This window comes from Propithecus coquereli, unplaced genomic scaffold, assembly GCF_000956105.1.
Source record: "Propithecus coquereli isolate 6110/MARCELLA unplaced genomic scaffold, Pcoq_1.0 Scaffold16, whole genome shotgun sequence".
Taxonomy (NCBI): Eukaryota; Metazoa; Chordata; class Mammalia; order Primates; family Indriidae; genus Propithecus; species Propithecus coquereli.
In genome coordinates, this window is record NW_012140524.1 from 11,202,268 (window position 1) to 11,222,377 (window position 20,110).

Consider the following 20,110-nt stretch of genomic DNA (forward strand, 5'->3'; position numbering starts at 1 on the left):
AAAATGAGACAATTCCTCCACACCATAGCCTTTAGTTTCGTAGTTTATTGGTTTTACTCTTCCCTCACATTGACTGCCTTCTTGGTGACCAAAGTTCACAGAGGTACTTTCTGTTGTCCAGGCATAATTTTCCCCTTTGTGAGTGGCTTTGAGGCTAGTGGTCTGAGCTCAGACAGACCAAAAACTGAGCTTGGTCTAGCCTTAAGGCCTGAGCCAGCACGCTTCTTTACTTTCATTTTAGCTATTAAATATAGCAATAACGATGGGATCTTGTGTTTAGAATGTTTCTTATTATGTTGGAATTCCTTGCGTGTCCACTGAGCCAGCTGCTCAGGAGCAGGGTCTGCCCCCATCTCTAAATTCCATTGGTAACTTTTACCTTTAGTGACTGAACACAGCACAGCTGCAGTTTTATACCATGGGTGACCACATGGCCACCCAGGAACCAAAGGTTCCTCATCCCCTACCCTCTTATTCTTTCTCTTCCCAAACCACGTGTTTCCGTGAGCCAGGGCTGCTCTAGCAAATCCCACTGCACTGACACTAATTGTGAGTCAGGGGGAAAAACCACTTACTCAAAGTGTGTTTTTCCTTTGCTTTCACACCACAACAACATCAACACAGATGACTTGTGTGACCAAATGTGTGGGGGTTTCTTCCCACACACCAAGCAAACAGTCAGTTCTGTGGTGGACACCAGCTGGGTGTCCTCTCATTCAACTCTGACACTATCTACCTGGAGATCCCACAGACTCAGTTCCACAAGACAGCCTTCTCTTCCCACCAGTTGCAAGTCTGGGCCCCTGGAACTTCGGACCACTCAGCTGCAAGTTGGAGTTCCCATGACCCCCTCTTCAGGTCCGATTAGTTGCTAGAGCAGCTCATAGAACTCAGGGAAACACATTTACTGGTTTATTATAAAGGATATTACAAAGGATACAGATGAAGAGATGCATAGGGCAAGGTGTGGGGGAAGGGGCATGGATAACCCTCCAGGAACCTTCACATAGTCAGCTATCCAGGAGCTCCCAAATCCTATCCTTTCATGTTTTTATGGAGGCTTCGGTGAGTAGGCAGAGTTGATGAAACCATTGGCCAGTGGCCACTGATGATCAGCTTAACCTTCAGCTCCTTTCTCCTCCTCTCCAGCGGCTGCAGGGTTGGGGCTGAAAGTCCCAGCCCTCTAATCCTGCCTTGGTATTTCTGGTGACCAGCCCCAGTCCTGAAGTTACCTAGGGGCTGCCAATCATCAATCAATCATTAGTGTACAAAAAGATGTCACTGTGGAGTTTCTAAAAAGTTGAGGAGTTATATGCCAGGAAACAGAGGTCCAAGACCAAACATATATTCTACAATATCACACCATCACACCCTCTGATCTTCCTAGGTGATCCTTGTATTGCACAAGGAGACAGTAGAGTTTTCACAGGTGATAAATCATTTTGGAAAAGTGAAAGAAAGTTTCTTCATTTTAAAAAAGGTATGCAGTGTAACAAAGTTTCTGTTCAAATCAGCATGCATACAGCAGTTCCATTTTGTGAAATAAGAAAAATAATTTTATTTACACTAGAAATGAAATTTTTCAAATTTCTATTTCATTGTAGAAGAAGGCAATCAGCAGCAAATAATGTGATATATTTGATAATTAAAGAAGAAAGCAAGTCTTCTATGGAAAAAAATTATGAAATTTTATTGAGAGACATTTTAGACAACCTGGTTAGATATATTAACGTAACATGCCCATGATTGAAAGACTCAGTATTGTAAAGGCATTAGATATCCCCAGACTAATCCACAGATTCATTGAACTTCCAATAGAAACCCTAATAGTTCATGCATGTGTTTGTGTGTGTAAAACTTGATAAGTTGATTTTAAAAGTTATGTAGAAATGCAAAGAGTCAAGAATGGCAAAGAAGCTCTTGATGAAAAAATGATTGGAAGGGTTGCTTTATCAGATGTTAAGATATTATAAAGCTATTATAATTAAGGTAATATGGCTCTGGTGCAGGGATAAACCAACTGACTGGTGAAACAGAATAGGATGCCCCCAAATATTAACAATTCCATATATAGATGTGTATATATACATATATGATAGATGTCATATTGTAGATCAGTGAGAAAAGGATAAACTTTTCAGAAATGATACTGGGACCTAATTAGGTACCTGTATTGGAAAAAGTTAAATTAGACCTCTACCTCATAACTTATACCAAAATATATTTTCAGGTGGTTAAGACCTAACTTTTAAAAGAAAAACAAGTAAACTTGTAGAAGATTACATAGGCCTTGTGATTTCTTAAACAAAAACCAAACATTGAGAAAAGATTGTTAAGTTTGACTTAGCTAAAATGAAAGTAAAGGAGCGTGCTGGTTCAGGCCTTAAGGCTGGACTTGAAGATTGGCTGGAATAATGAGCACTGGACAGAGCCCTCCTCCTGTAACATCTTACAGGATGATTCGTAGTCATCCCTGTCCCATGTATATCTGCGTCCATCATCATTTCTGAAACGATATTGATCTCCACTTCTGCTCCATGACCTTCTTTTACCGTGATCACTACTTTGAGCTTGTGATCTGTTTGTGCTTTCACTACTTAGAGATAGAGTTTGGCTGCTACTAGACAAACTGATATCTCTAGTTCTGGATCTCTTTTTGTCTCTTCTCCCTCTAGGGCTACTTTCCCTACTTCTGGATCTTTTGCTTTTCATTCTTTTCTTCCCAGGATGCTTTCTAGGATTGTTATCATACTCACTTCTATTCTGGGAACTTGAATCTGAACTTCTTGATCTTGCCCTTTTTCTATATTTGTGGCTGTATGGAGAATATACTCTGTCTCCGCTCAAAGATGACCTCAAAACTCTAGGCCATGACGGTGTAGATGGTTCCTCTTCCTCCTTTGATGAATCAGATTGACCTGCATTTATTTCCTCTTCGGTTGCAAGGAGAGAGAGCGGAGATGAACATCTACGAAGATCACTAGCACCAAAACTGGAAGGTTGGTCTTGTTCCTGGGTCTCCACTGTCTCCATTTCCTCCTGAGTACGTAACTCCTCAGAATTAGAAGACAGTTCAACAAGTTCTGGGATTCTCTCAGCTAGTGGTTTAACAAACCCAATGACACAATCATCTTAAGAAGAATCACTGTCATTATTTAAGTCTCAGTGGTTTGTACTCCTTGTATCTGAGACATGGCTCCCCCTGTGACCAGTTCTTCATCTGAACCATCAGAAGCATTTAAAAGGGAAGACATAGCAATATGTACCTACTCTGAGCTTGTGTAAGATGGTCCCGGTGTTTGATCATCCCATGGTGCCTGACTAACAGTGGCTACATCAATATCTAGCTCTTGGGTCTCAGACTCATCTGAAGATATTGTTATGACTGAAGAGTCAGAACAGCTGCCTTCCTCATTGGAAGACGAAGGGTAATCATAATCAGCACGTTGGTCAAAATCTGCCATGTTCAAAGGAGATTGAGCAAAACTGATCAATTCATGTACAAAATGCTCAGTTAGATTAAGTAAAAATGGTCTTAAATCAGACACAAATGCCTGGCTCTCCGAATCATAGTGAGTAACATTAGTCATGATGATGTGCTGGATGATATCCACTGAAGATTCACGAGCTCCTAAAAGAACTCTAAGTTCCCATCTTATCCAGGGCACTAATCTGCCCAGTGAAGCTGGATTTCTATGGAAAAATTCAGCTGAACTGCCCTATAGCGGCCACCCTCTTCCACACTTATAACTCGAGCACCAGCACGATAGAGAGCTCGTCTAAAGTTAATAATAGCTTGTTCCTCAACTGTCGGCAAAGGTATTTCCTGGGCAGTAGTTGGCCTCGCTATTGCAAACCGACTCAGTAACTCAGGAATTGCCACATCTCTACCGCTTGTTGAATTGCCTAAGAATTCAAATAGAACTCCAGTATCTGGTGGAGTTGTTGTTCTTCTGTTCGCGGCACCCCTAGGTACAGAAACATTGAGTTCCCTCGTCATGGTTGTATGGGAGCGATGTGGAACAGCAGAACCATCATATGAAGCCCTTAGGACATGCTCCTTGAAGTCATCATCTGCCCTCACAGAGTGGAAAATAAAACCAAAGGGCTGCTTACATAGTGGACACTCAGCTGTGATTTTTGACCACTGCCGTATACAGCGAAAACAGTACTTATGTAAGCAGCTATTTAAGTAAGATACATTATCAAATGTATTCAAGCATATAGGACAACGGGAATCTAGAGACGTATCAGCTGCTATGTCTTTTTGGATGTGTTAGTGCCAGCTCTGGGTGAAGAGTGGTCCATTTGAAATTCCTTAGCAGCTTATCTAGGAAGTTGCCAGCGCTGGGGCGCTTATGGAGAGCTCCAGACAGTCCAACAAGCTAAGTCAGTGTGGACTGGATCTGCGAAAGTGTACCCGGAGACTTCTCCACTGTACTTGGGGACTTCTCTGCCTACCCTCAGAAGTGGAAGCAGGTGGGGGCGCTTCACCCTCCTTGCAAGAGGGCGAAGCCCCCAGCAGCTGCTTCGACCCCCAAGCAGGTACGATTTTTCTGTTTTTCGCCTTGCCTCTCCACGAAATCTAGGTTCAAATCCTCAAATAATACATGGAATGTATAGAGAAACAACGTCAGCCTAAAGCGACCCATTGTCAGCCTCTACTAGCCAGTCATTAAGTGTGAGCGCAGCAAACTTTCTAGAACTGAACGTGGTACGCTGGAAGCACAGAATTGATTGGCTGGTAGGTTACTGCGGGTAACGAGTGCCACATGTTTCTTCTTAGAAGCATCATTTAAATCACCAAGCTATTGCATTCTCGAGGAGCATAGGTTTCTTGAAGAATGACTTAATTAACAAGGATTCCCACAATCCTCTGTCACTGTTATATAAAATAGTGGGTGGTATTCTTGTTTATGCCAAAGATGAACATACAAATGTCTAGCTACATTATGTGGGAACAAATGCGGGGGAAACGGTAATTCTTTAGGCGTTAGACGACGGTATAATGTTTAAATCGTGGATTACTTTTCAAGTAAATTTTTAAATGTACACACATAATCCTGCACATAATCCTGCATTAATACTACACTGCAACTAGAAGGAAAACCAGTGCAGGATGCACGACTGTCTCTAGGCGGCCCCTTGGCAATTCTTACAGCCTATCAAATCAGCTTATAAGCTGGTCATGGTATCCATGAGGGTCTAGGGTTCCTTCAAACAGTAACTTCATGGTTGTAAATATAGAGAACTTTGAATCATATTCTCTGTCTTTGTTTGTTTTAGCTATTATAAAGTAAAATACCATAAATTGAATAGCTTATAAACAACAGAAAGTTATTTCTGACAGTTTCGAAGACTGGGAAGTCTAAGATCAAGGCACTGGCAGATTTGGTATTTGGTGAAGACCCACTTCCTGGTTCAAAGCAGATACCTTCTTACCATGTCTTCATATGGCAGAAGGGAAGAGCTAGCACTCTGAGGTCTCTTTTATAAGGACACTAATCCCAATCATGATGGCTTTACCCTCCCGAAGGTCTGATCTCCTAAAACCATCACCTTGGGGGTTAGGATTTCAACCTAGGAATTTGGCGGGGACAAACTTTCAGGCTATAGCAATCTCCAAAACTTGGAAAATAATTAGCAGCTTCTAATTCGTGGAGACAACAGATGTCAGAAATGACATAAAAATTACTGTCGTGCACATGCTACTATAATTAAGTGAATTCTGTGTGCTAAGTGTTTTAATGGTTTTTATCTATCATCTCATTAATCCCTTAGATCAACCCAATAAAAGTTAACATCATTAAAAAAAAAACCCTAATGAGATATATCATTGCATCCACTAGATTGGCAAAAATACCACCAACCATTGGTAAGGCTGTGGTGCAACAGAAATGATCATATTACATGTATACTGGTTGGGGGTAAATATGGTTATAACTACTTTGAAATGCATTTTGATGCGCATACCCTATGCTCTAGCAGTTCCATTCCTAGGTATATATCCTAGAGAAAAACAGAATTAATTATAAAAGATAAATGTATAATAATTATAGTAGCTAAAAACTAAAAATACTTGAAAGTGCATCAGTGGTAGAATGAATAAATATTAATAAATTGGGATATGTTCATGATGGAATGCTTTATAGCAAAGAAGTATACACACAAGAAAATGGATGAATTTTGCCAACTTAGTGTTGAGAAAAAGAAGTGAGTCAAAAAAACACAGTTATATTCCATATAAAGTTAAAAATAAGACCAATTAACAATATGGTTTAGGGACATTTACATAGTAAGTAAAACTAAAGAACAGCAAATGGTCACTTCTCAAGGTGGGAAGAGCGTTGCGTTCAGGTGTGGAATAATGGGGACATCTAGATTGCTGGATGTGATCTTTATCTCGACCTGGCTGGTGTAACATGGATATACACTTCGTAATTATTTGTTAGATGCACTCTTCTGTATACATATTTTACAACAAAGTAAGAAAAAGTATTCTAAGCAATGGATGACTATAAAACTTATACTTAACATTAGAGGTTCTCCGTTGTCTTTTTTAACCAAATTGAGTTCCAAAGACATATACTAGAATATACATTCTATATAAAAGGGATCTCAGTGTCTTGAACATGAGGATTGATAAAAAGACTTGAATAGAAATACAGTTAAAACTTTATCAGCACCACTATAAGTGATGTAAAGTTCTGTCTTAAAATTGGAACATAGACAATGTTTTCACCCAAGTATTATCAACTTTTAATTTTATAGAAGGGATCAAACAGATATCAAGTGCTGGAAGCTTTTGGTTAAATATAGCTTATACTACATTCATAGCCTCTTCTCCCAAGTGGCTAGCAGGATACGCAATCAGGGTGGTTTAAATAGTGCAAACACTTATATGTGAAAATTAAAATATAGATGATAGTATTATTCTAGAATGGCACACTAAAATGGAAGAAATAAAATTGAAATGGGAAAGGCAGTATGTATTTCTATAGTAGAAGGTTATCTCATTTATATTAGAGATGTTTTATTCATATCTTATAGCCTTCTCTCAAAGCTGTGCAAACCCAACACATCAGCAGTTATCTTGCACGCCATGTGACTAAAAATTAAATTCACTGGGCAAAGATGTGCAGTAAAAATGCTAAGTACTACCCATTTTCATAGCTGTCCTCCAAAACCTTGATTTTCATAAAAATATTCTATTGAGAGTTATAAGCACTATGAGTTTTCATTATAAAATTCTCTCAGAAAATATCAGTGACAGCATAAAACAGGTTTGCGAAAAATTAAATGTAGGTATATATGAGAAGCACACATAATTATGATAACAAAAATAAAGTTAGAGAAGGTAATATTTATTGTTGTATCTGAAAGATATTCTCAGTAAGCAGGAGCTTTGCTGTATCCCAAGGAGCCTGTGTTTGGATATTTTATTTAGAGTGCATTCTTCTTGACAGCACCCAGAATAAAAAGATTAATCAGGGTTCCTGGGACATAAGATTTAAAAGGGCTTTGCCATCACTTTCATCCTCTGAATGTATTTTTGTGGGCAAGGAGAAGAGACGTTGTTTTAATATGGCAGCAGGGTCTGTTGGATCTTTAAACTCCTTGTTACTGTTCTTTTTCTTTCTTTGCTGGGTTTTATAAGTGGAAGGCAGACAGGGTCTCTACATGGGGTTACCCTTCATCAACATACCATCTCTAACTCATTATTCTTCAAACATTTTTGTTCAAATGCCTTTTGAAAGAATTTTTAAAAACCCATCATTTCCTTGGTTATTTTTAATTTATCTAATTTTTTGGCATAGGTTAAGTTGTTGCCAAGTATGGATTTGCAGGACATTATATATTATGTATTTGCTTTAAATATATATTGTCAAAATCTCAGAAGTGTGGATTTAGCTCTTTTGAGGGTACATGTCCTCATGGCAAAGGCAGTTTCTCTTTGTCAAATTTATTTATTAAGTTAACTTTCTATCGGAAAAGATGGACTACCTTTTTAATTCAAAGAAGTGTTATGATGTAACCTAATATAATCATCTTACTTCTGAAATCTAATTATTCACCATATACATAAAGTATGGGGAATTGCCAAGAGTTTGTCCCCTGGATAAAGTAAGGCACAGCCCCTTTCTATTTACTCTAAAGATATTTTTTCTTTTTATCAGAGGGTATTCCCTTAGAAGCTATGTATTTTGGAAATGTTTCTTTGTTTGGTGGCCTGGCAGTTTTTACCCTCTAGGGAAATGCATCATTATGATATTTGGGATAATAGGAGGTATGACTTTCTTTTATGAAGTGGAAAAATAAAAATTGTGAAAGTAGAGTTCGGGAAGAGAGAGTTCTTTAGACTGTCATATTAGTCTTGAGCAAATAAATTTTAGAAAAGTGTACATATGGAAGTTGCAGATCCGGAAATTCATGAGGAGGAGGAAGATTAAAATGGGAGCCAACAAATATTTCCTGAAATCTACTCTGGGACAGGAAATACAAAGTTGAATGAGATGGGACTCTGAAGTTGCTCAGAGTCAGCAGACATACCCATGGTCTTGGCATCCATGGAAGGGCTTTTATAAATTTCAGGGAACCCTTCCAAAGTTTATTAAAAAATTTCATGTGTATGCATGTCTACGTTTTTCATCAGATTTTCCAAGGGATCCATTACTCACAAAAGGTTTAAAATGTACTGGATTAAACTGTGTCATTCTATGGCAACATAATGTAAAGCAGAGTTCTCAAAGCTTGTTTCTCAATTTTTCAATAGAGTTGATAACTCAACAAGCCATTTTGCCCATAACAGGAGCTCATGATATTCCCAGGGACAATATGTATTTCGGCAAATGATTATTGAAAGATAAAAACTGAAACTTAATTGATTGTCCTATTATGACATTAGGAATTGCTTTTTTAACTTTGAGGCTAACCAGCTTGGGAAACGATTACTATTTCTAGCTACTTAAAAACGAGCAGCAGCATTGTGTGTTTGCGTTTAGGGATAATAGAGGAAATAGCATAGATGTGAGCAGCTTGAGGTCAAGACTCTTTTATTTGTGCTCTCGAGACCCAGCATGTTGTTTGGCACACAGGACATGCACAGTAAATGTTATGGAATGAATGAATAAATGAAAAAATATCTAAAAATCTTCCCCAAATTGAATTTCTGGTTTAAATTGTCTATTAAAAGGAAATTTAATGATTTGGGGGGAGTCAATTAAAATGTTCTTACACATTTGAGCTAAGAGATGAGATGAGTTATTTAATAACAAATATTTTAAAATGGTATTAATGGAATGCTTGCTTAGCTGGGAAAACTTCAGTTACTCTTTTCTAAAAAGTTGACATGAATTGGGAAACAAAAGCTTTTAGAACAAATGGAGTGAAAATCATGGTGGAGTTAAAATTTGTTAATTTTAAAAGGTTAATTCACTAGGAGGATTTGATATGAGACCCCAGTATTCATTTGAGGTTCCCAATATTGAGTATAACCTGAGTAATCTCTTCTTATACAGGTGGAAGAGATTTTATCCAATGGTTATTGCCTCTAATTTTATGAGAGGAAATTGGGAATGTAGAGGTAATAGCAGGGAGAACAATTGTTTATGTTATTTATGTGCTTTTTTTTTTTAAAGAATAATTTGAGCTTTGAGGAAGATAATGGTTCAAAAAGGTTATAGCGATTTCTCTTTAAAATTGTGTATGACTCATGTCTCAACATGTGTTGCTAAAACTTCCACATCTCTCCTGCCGTCTGCCTGGCTTTTTCGAAACTGAGAGCAGCTTATCAGTGTTTGCGTCAAGGCTTAACAGTCATTGATAGCCATTCATTCTAACATCTGCATCAATATAAGGGAATTAGAGGCAGATGCTAAAAGTGGAACTAAGATAGCAAATAAGAGACAGAAAAGAGATACCCCTTAAAAGGATGTGAATCTGTGGAGTTTGTGTCTGAGGGCGGTATTACGTACTGGTGAAGAACTCGGGTTTGGGCTTTGAACAGATTTGTTTTCAAATTCCAGTGCCAGTAGGTTCTTCTACTTACTAGCTATGTAACTTTAGTTACTTAACCTCCCATCTATCAATTGGGAATAAAATTATTTACTTTGAGGGTTGTCGAGAGACATTTACAAATAAGATAATGTAACTGCATCCGGTAGAAGCTATTCTGATTCATATCCGAAATAGCTACTCAGGAGGACTCTCCTGTTGCAATACATTTTGTTCTTGGGCAAAACATATTTTTAAATGCATTTTTGGACTCATCAAATTTAGGGAAATCTCCAAGGGTATCTGCATATCTCCCCAATAAAAAACACAAAATGCAAAACACAAAATCAGGGAACTAAAACCAGGCCAAGCATTGTGAACTATAAAATTCAGATACCAAAACTTAGAATAGGAGATCAAGCCCTGGACTCACCATGTAAGTGTGTGTCTCATATTAAGCCCTGAGAAGGAACCTAATGTGGTCCCAGGTCAGTAGTAGCCCCTGGTTTCCAACAGAAGTAAACACAAATTTCTTCTGGAGGAAAATTCTTAGAATCTCCATATATTATGTTTAAACAAATGTAAGCTCATAAGAAAACATTCAAAATGCACACACACCATCAATAGTGAGAGACCTCTGAGACAAAAAGCATGTGTGTGTGTGTGTGTGTGTGTGTGTGTGTGTGTGTGTATATCTAAATATGAAATCTTTATTGGGAAAAAAAAGCGAGAAGCCAATAAGAGAATATCAAAATTAACTAAGTAGACTTGAAAAAGAACCAAATTGAACTTTTAGAAATGAAAAATATAATTGTTGAAATGGACAGAGATCAGATTAGACATAACTGAAGAGAGAATTGGTGAACTGAAAGAACAAATAATTTTCCAGATAGGAGGGTATAAAAAATCTGAAAGCAAGACAAAGAAGCAAGGATAGAATGAGAAGAACTACATTAATTTGGAATTGTGGGACTATGCAATAGAGAGAAGGGTTGAGACTTTTTCAGAACTCATGAATAGCGTAATCCATAAATATAAGAAATACGAAGTATCAAACATGTTCAATTAAATTTTAAAAAATGCGAACCTGGACAATTTTAGTGAAACTGAACTAAGATAATAAAAAACTTTTAAAAGCAGCCAGAAAGAAAAGAAAGATCACCTGCAAAAGAATGATAATTATACTAAAAATAGACTTCCTCTAACAGTAAAAATGGAAGTCAGAATGCAGTGAAAAATATCTTCTAAGTGCTGAGAAGAAACTGGAAACATAGAAATGTGTACACAGCAAACTATTTTTCAATAGTTGTTTCAATAAAAACATGAGAGATTATTTACCACCGATAGACCTTCACTCAGAGAACATCTCAAGAATGTATCTCAGGAAAAAAGTATGTTATTTCAGAAAGAAAATCTGGGATGCAAAGAAATTGCTAAGCATATATATAAATCTAAACAAACTTCATCTGTCTAATAATCTAATCTAATAATAATAATTATTATACATTATTATACGAGACTGACCTATGAATTGTATGGTGAAAACAAAAGTCAAAATATAGCTAAAATACTGAAAAATTACATTGCATAAGTTAGAAGGGGGAAATTAAAGTGTTTTAAAGCTCTTGTTTTAGTTTATTGCTCTGTGATAAATCATCCTTTGTGGCTTAAACACCAACAACAATTTTAGTATCTTTCACTGTTTCTGTGGGTCAGGAATTCAGGAAGCACTAGGCTGAACAGATCTGACTCATCATCTCTCAGGGGGTGGCTGGAGTTGGCATGGCCAAGGGTCAGAGCAGCTGGGGCTGGCCGGGCATCTCTTTCCTTCATGTAGGCTCAGGGATTTCCATGTGGTCTCTTCTGGTGGGCTAGGGTTGACACAGGAAAAGAACTCCCAATGCTGGGAGCCACTGGAAGTCTAAGTGGGTCCTTGGCTTCCTGAAAGAAATGATTAAGGAACGAGTTGACAGTATAAAGTGAAATCAAGATTTATTCAGAAACTATAGAAAGTCTACTCCACAGATAGAGCAAAGGCAAGTTCTCCTTGCAAAAGAGAACCGGTCCCTTGGTTCCTGTTGCTCTTCCATTTTAGCAACGGCTTAATTATAGGCTAAATAAGGGGAGGAATATTCATGGTAGGGGCAGTGTTTTACCATCTTGGTTCTAACCAGCTGGAACTTGCCCTGCCTCCATCCTGTTTTGATCAGGGTAATTTGAAACTTTGTTTTGAGACTTCCTGACTCAGGCAATGTGCAGTAAGGCTCAAAGCAGAACCTGCCAGTTTCCTGTCTCAGTGTGGGCTTCCAGGCAGCGTGACAGCCTCGGGGCAGTTGGACTGTTTACATGGTAGCTGGCTTTCCCCTGAAGTTAGCATCCACAGAGAATAATTGGAAGAACATGGCATTTTGATAACTTCACATAGGAAGTGACCTGGTGTCATTTTCATCATACTCTCCTGGTTGTAGCAGTCACAAAAGTCCCACCCTGGTACAAGCGGGAAGAGTTTTAGCATAGATCCACCTCTTGTTGGGAGGAGTTTCAGAGTCACTTTGTTAGAAGAGTAAGGATGATAGAAGGTTTTTTGTGGCCATCTTGGGAAAATATAATCTGCCGCTGTCTGCCCTTAGTTCACAAAGATTTATACCCCTCACATATCCAAAGTAAACTCAGTTCCTTCCTGAAGGCCCCCAAGACTTATCCAATTATAGCATAATTTAAAATCTTAGGATCTCCAAAAAGTTGAAAGAAGGAACAACAAAAACTAGAAAGGAAAAAATAAATAAATAAAAACAAAAATACAACAGAGAGGATCCAAAAAGCCAAAGTTGATACTTTGAAAAATATAATACAATTAACAACCATTAGTGAAGTTGATAAATAAATTATTTAAAAGTAGACTTCATTATTTTTTTACTAATCCATTCTAAAAGCCAAGAAAAAACTCTAGCATATACAAAAAACTCTAGTATATACATATGTGTATATACACACACACATACACACACACATATGGATAATTTGAAAAAAATGACACTCTGTAAACATAAAAATACATCAGTGATTTTTTAACTTATAATATGTCCAGATTGATGGAACATTCTACAATGATTTTATAGAATAATATTGATAAATAGTTTTAATACATGTAAATGCTCATGTTCTAATATTAAGTGAAAAATAAATGAATGCCTATGCTCCAATATATAAAATTATACATATAGAAAAATCTCTAAGGAAATCAATCATTTTCCAAAGTTGCTGCAAAATTTTTTAATGGGAAAAAATCATTAGAAAAGCAGGCCTTGTTATTTTATAATTTCTCCTAGTTTTAACGCATTGACCATACAGCAGCCCTGTGAGCAGCTGGCGCGAACGGTATGAATGAAGCCCCTATTTTATGTGTGTGTGTTCCTGCCCTTCCAAATCTAAGTGAGATTAGCTTGAACCCCAAATTTTATGTACTGAATTCAGAGTCAGAACGTTCTCTGCATCTGTCCGATAGCATTGTCCTGGGAGCAACAGAGGTGAGCATGACATCAAGAACCTAGCACCTGACACAGTAGTTACTGGATAAATGTTCATTTGTTTCCTTCCTTTTTCTTTCCCTCCCTGAAGCTCTAATCCTCAGTATTAAATAGCAGATTGGATCAAATGTTACTCTAAAAGCATGATTAGTACATAACTGGTGAATAAATATTAGAATAGCCTAAGTTCTCATGGTTCTTTCCTGCAGGCCCACTGAGAGTGGGCTGCACCCTAGTGAAGAAACACTGGGGAGGATCCAGCAAGGGAACCAGGTTGAGAATCTTTACCCAGGATTGTTACTGATATGCAATATATTAAGACCACTGGGCCAATAACTCATACCAGCTTTCTCCTATCCACTCCCCCTCGGCCTTCTTTTTAATGTTTGTTCAGTTGTACATTTTTCCTGACCATAGGATGTCACTGAGTTTCAATTTCAACAGAAGAAAAAATGTGCAGAGCGATTTCTGGAAGCCAATAGGACAGCATTGGCTGTGTGATCTAAGATAAGTTGCTTAACCACTCTCTGCATGTAACGTGGTAGGAAAATATTTGTAGACAATCGACATCAAATTCTGTTTTGAAAGTGTACTGACTGTGTATGGAACTATTTCTTACTCTCGTTGGATGGAGCAGGGGGAGACTCAAGGGCCTGGTGTTTGTTCCAAAGTTGGATCTTAGTAATACAAGAGTGTGGAATTGTTGGGATGAGCCCAAAGAGAGGTGATGAGGAAGGGAGAAGGTCTAAAGAAGGGAGAAGGAGTGAAGGAGCTGGAGAGAAATCTTCGGGAACCTTAGGCAGATTGGCTAGAAACAAACTGAAATGTCTAAAATCAATTGTAAATTGTTTTCCAGAAAGTATGTGTCCTATAATTATTTCCCCTTAACCCTCTCTCACCTTTTTTGGCTCTTCATATTTCTAATATATCTATGCATTTTTGTATATAATATCAGTATGTGTGTGTGCGCGGTGTGTGTGTGTGTGTGTGTGTGTGTGTGTGTGTGTGTGTAAATGGACAGGACTGTGTTTCATCCGTCTGCGATCAACATGGTTGTTCTCTGGATAATTGAGCAGAGGGGACAAAAGAGGACCTTGAAAATGTATTTTCAGATTGAAATCCTGGGAAATGCTACTTTTGTATCATACTGGACTACATGCCCCTTTCGGAATGTAAAGACACCCTTTTGCTTCACAAAGATATTTTGTTACAGCCAAGGCATTTTTGCCCCAGCTTAAATGTGGGAGGAAAGCTTAAGTGTAAAGTGTGAAGCTGGCTAATTATCTTACAAACTCCATATGTGCCCAGAGCTTCTTTGAGCAAGATGGTGGGGGTCCATCTGTGAACAATTCCATTGCACAGAGTTGATTATGTATTCAGTGATTTCAGATCGTTCAGCTATTAATGAAATTTCCTCATTATCCTCATGAAAAAAGATAAGACAGTAATAATTATTAGTATGTAGGTTGCTATTTCAGTTGTCCATGTGAAAATTACTTTATTGTTAGGTTTATATTTATAATTACTTTTCCTGGTGAATACAAACTATGTAGACGAAATAGATTATACTCTCAGAAATTGCTAATGGTATCGTATTTGATTATATATTGGTCAAAACAATATTCTTATCCAAAAAATGTTGGCTCTCCAACTTGAATTATGATAAGCACACGTCTCTATAAGTTTCTATTATTAAGTTGCTTTAATTTGTTTAATAGATGTTTTTTAAAATCGGAGCTTTAGTATTCATTGGATCTATAAATCATGATATGCATTTTTAACTTAAGTTTCCACTGTTAGCTTTCATGTCTGGATCTCTGGAGGACACACACCTGCACACACACGACAACAGCAGCAAAGGAGGAGAAGCATCTTAGAAATCAGAATCACAATGTAAATTATTGACAAGGGCAGAATGCAAATTGGTGAGCCGGATATCATATTTGATAAATATTACTGCAAGTACTAATGAAAGGAAAGGCAGAAGAAAGGAAGGGATGTCCAAAAGATAAAATTACCATAACTTATTGATTACGAGCTGCACAATTTTTCTTATTTTATCATCTGTGAAACAGCTGCCTCTTACATCCTCTGTCAACCAGTTGGGAGCTGAGGCGTAGCTGACGCTGCAAGAGCAAGGAAGGGTCTCCTTGGTCATCGCTGCTCCTGTGCTGTCATCTCAATTGTCACGTGCGTTGTTGGCACTGCACATGTTGAGTTTGATTAGCATTTAAAATATCTCCAAAAAGATAGAATATTTATTGTATATAAAGAAAGATGGAAACAGAGCAGTAGGATGTAAATTTCATTTATAAGCAATGAGAGAAATTGAGAGAAATAATGGAAGCAATTTTGTATTGTCTTGTAAAGTAGCATAAATAAAAAGAAGAAGAAGAAAATAGCCACGAGTAGGTGATGAGATGATGGTTTATTATAAGTGGTTACTAAGATGTGTGCAAAATGATTGTCTCTGTATCACATGCTAAACAATGCAAATGAAGGCAGGAAAAATTCATCAGTTCCTTGGAATGAATGAAAGAGTTGCCAAAACAAGAAGAGACTAGGGCAGGACTATCCATAGCACTTTTATAAAAACATTGAGTCATAGTTTAATTGGCAGTGTTATTTGTTTCTTTATTATCGGTAAATATGATAGCATCTTAGATTAGACGAAATCTAATTTCTTCTAAGTAAACAATATCTATCAGTTCCTCTGAAATAAAAATGATTAGATAGAAAATAAAACAGGGACTGTTAGGATGCTTAAAAGAAAGAAAACACTAAGCACTGCATAACCATGAGTTATGCAGAACTGGCACACGGAGAGGTGAGTAATGCAGGTATGAGCGTCATCCTGATTTTTCAGTGAAAACATTTGTGGCAGACAAGTTAAGTGATTTGCTTCAATCTGGTAGTAAGTGGCAGATTGAGAACGGTCTTTGGACTGTCTTTTCTTTTCTTGGAAGTAGCCGGACAGATACCATGTGGGGGTTTATTGCTCAGCCATGTTTCACTGGGAGAGAAGAGGAAAGTCCCAGAGGTCAGTAATGCATTTACCATTTAAAAGGGAGAGGGAGGATTCATTGACTTGAGATAATTAGGTGAAACTCCTGGGGAGGCAAAGAAAAAAAAGGGTGATTTATGACTTTCTACTCTCTATTTCAGAGACTCTGACAGTAACGGAAGATATGAAAGGGTAAAAGAATACATGCTCAACAAATGTTAACAAAACACCACAGTAAGCCACAAGATTGCTACTTTCACATGACGAACCAGCCGGGAAAAGACCGCAGGCTCCTACAAGTTAATACAGGGAAACTTTTTATTAAAGTGTAATTTACTATATCTCCTACCGCCAGTTGCTTTTTAAAGCTGTGTGTAAGCATTCCATCACACAATAATTGCTTGCAGTGGTAGCTTTAAACTAAACCCTACCCATTTCCCATCTGGATAAACAGTGATTACTTATTTCCGGGATAAATTGTGATTCCTCTCGTTACCAGGTTCTCTGCTTCTATTTTTATCATCCATCTTTGTACAGGCAATTCTCACTGCCAAATTACCTTCTGATATTTTGACTTCTTGAGGCCTTCTTCTTTAAATTCTTGAAATTACTTTCTTTTGAATAAGGCTGAGGCATCATCTTCTATTTCAAGCCGCTTCCCCGATGTGCTTTGTAGCAATGCTCTTCCACTGGGTCTCCTCTCCTCCACCCGACTCCGGCCAGCCCCACTGGAGTTGACCTCTACTGTCCTTTGTAGTGACTACAGAAGCGTCTGAGCTACATTCTCTGCTTGGTGCCTTTTTATCCCCTTACTGTACTGTAAATATAGTTTAAACAAGACATTGGATTGGGAGTCTAACAATAGAAGCTTAAAACTCCTTATTTACTGAGAAAGTATGCAAGAACTGCTAATTCATGCCTCCGTATCTAACAATATGGCTCTTTCAGCTTTTAAAGGACACAAGTTTAGGAGACAAAAAAAATTAGTGCAACTCCAAATAAAAGGAATAGCTCCTAATATTGGAATAGCTATGTTCAACAATCCAAAGAGATGATATGTAATAGTTGGTGAGCTCTTTCATATGCCACTAAGAATTGGTAGGCAGTCCTACAGCATTTCTCAGGTTCATTCATTCTCTCACTTTCTAGATGACTCTACCATACGTTTTCATCTCTCAAATATCCAACTCCTCCTCCTCCTCCTCTTCTTCCTCCTCTTCCTCCTTTTCTTCCTTTTCCTCCTTCCAGGTAATAATCTTGCTTCCTACTTCCCTGAGAACATAGATATGATACGAAGAAAACATTTATGCTTGCACCCTCATATCAACCAAATTACCTCTATCTGTGACCATATTCTTAAATCACTGTGCACCCAGGATCCCAGTTCTTCCAGCCTGGAGTTAATACATGTTTTACTTCTTCTTTTGTTTCTTTTTTTAATGTACCTATTTCTAATACAACTTCCCAAATCTTAGCTGGTTGTTTGAATGGCTTTAATGGCATTCGGCAATATCAACAATCAGTTTCAGCCTTTTAAAGGAATGAGTCTTGAAATCATCTTACTTGTTCTGATCTCTCCCTGATTCCGGTTGTCATCCTGAAATCTTCCTTCATCATCATCCTAATTTCTGCAATTTGTATCCTCATTTTTCTTGGATTATTTTTTCACTTTGGCAATGCACATTCTCCAATAGCTTCTTGAGAAAAGGTACGAGGGAAGTAAAGATTTTGAGACCTGAAATTATTTGTATTCTTTCTTATACTTGATTTATAATTTTGCTAGGATTTTATTTCTAGTTTGGAAGTCCTTTTAGCATTTTGAAGACATTCCTCCAATGTTTCCTAGATTCGGTGTTGTTTCTGAGAAAACTGATGTCATTCTGATTCCTGATCTTATGACTTGGATTTCTACTTCTCCCTGCATTGCAGTCTGGTCAACTCCACTGACCTCACCTTCTGTGTTTTGAAATTTCACAATGATGCATCGTGCTGGCACTCAGTGGACATTTTTCATCTTCAAGCTTATGTCCTCCCATTTTGGACATTTTTCTTGAGTTACGTCTTTAATTCTACATTGCCAATTGCAGTGGTGGGTTGTCAGTTCTCATCTTTTTGACCGATCAGCAACACCTGGCACATTTGATTCTCCTCTCCTTCCTAAATCACTTTCTTCCCTTAGCTTCCATATCAGCACTCTCTTTTGATTCTCTTGCTATTTCAAAAGCCACTATTTCTTAACAGCTTTTGCTAGTTTCTTGTCATCTGCTAAACCTATAAACATTGGAGTAGTCCACGAATCTGCTCTCTAATTTTTCCTTTTATCTATTTATTCACTTTCTACAGGATATCATCCAGTCTCATGGCTTTAAATACATATATATTCTGGTGACTCCTAAATTTTACTGTATCTGAGACCTCTTCTTTTATCTCCAGACTCATACATCCAACTCCAAGTTTGGCTGATCTATTAGGATATCTAATATGAATATCAAACTTAAAATAACCAACACAGAACTCCTCACCTCCTCTTCCCCCCAAAACCTGTGTATTTTGAAGTCTTCCCCATCTCCAAAAATGGCAAGTCCATTTTTCAGTTGCTCAATTCAAAAACCTTGAACTGGAGTCCTCCTTGGCTTCTTTGATTAAATCCACTGTCAAATTATGCTGGACCTTTCACCCATCATTTATTGTTTTTCACCTTCTCCACTGTCACTACCTCAGTCCAAGCCACCGTCATCTGTCTCCTGAATTATTGCAATAGTCTCCCAACTAGTTTTTACACTTCCAGCCTTACCACCATGCCATTTAGTAGCTTATTGCTTCTCAGCTACAAACCCATTTTCCTCTACTCTGTGTTGTGACACTGGAACCAGGAATCCGTAAGTCACATTTCTCCTTTGCCAGCTGGTTTCCAATTGGCGGCACTAGAAAGAGACTGTGGGAGGCTGGAGGGGGAGGACGGGGTTTGCTCTTTCCTGGCGGCATCCTATGTTTCCTGTCTCCTTGTGGTTCCTATGAGCACCACCCTAGCCACTGTTCCTTTCCATAGCAGTAGCTAAACTCAATTGGCAGCTTTTTCCAACACTTTAAACCAGTCAATACATACTTAAGAGATTCTTATTCTTGTTTTTCAACACTTTGGCATTTGTAAAACCACAATAACCCAGGGTGAGAATAAAGCCTGCTGCATTAGCACAGAGTAGAAGAATTAGTCTATCCTTGGCCATCCCAAGCTCTTACACTTCATTACTCTTTCCAGGCATTTTCTTCCCACATGGGCTGGTTTTTCTGCTTTGAATTTTTGTTTCAGCCTATGACCAAATAGAAAAACAGAACATCTGTGATGCTCTTCACCTCAGGAAAAAAGACAGACCTATACTAATTAATTTGATAAAATCACTGGCCTCTTACCTGTCTTGGAGTGAAGGTGTTACAGGGTGGTGCAGGTGGAGCAGTTGGAACGTCAGGTCAGGATGTCCAGCAGGGCATGGGTCTTTGGAAAATTACGTGTGGTATTATAATTTGACATTTAAAGAAATTTCCCTATTATTTTCACAACTCAAGTTACAAAAAGTCAAGCGCACCA

The 20,110-nt window shown here is 37.9% G+C and overlaps 1 protein-coding gene and 1 pseudogene across 1 annotated transcript in view; one reads left to right on the forward strand and one right to left on the reverse strand.

The window, feature by feature from the left end:
* ST8SIA1 (ST8 alpha-N-acetyl-neuraminide alpha-2,8-sialyltransferase 1) overlaps window positions 1-20,110 on the forward strand; it is a 172,929-nt gene that overhangs the window by 104,565 nt on the left and 48,254 nt on the right. The gene's annotated exons all lie outside the window — the stretch shown is intronic.
* LOC105807528 overlaps window positions 1-20,110 on the reverse strand; it is a 71,573-nt pseudogene that overhangs the window by 5,084 nt on the left and 46,379 nt on the right.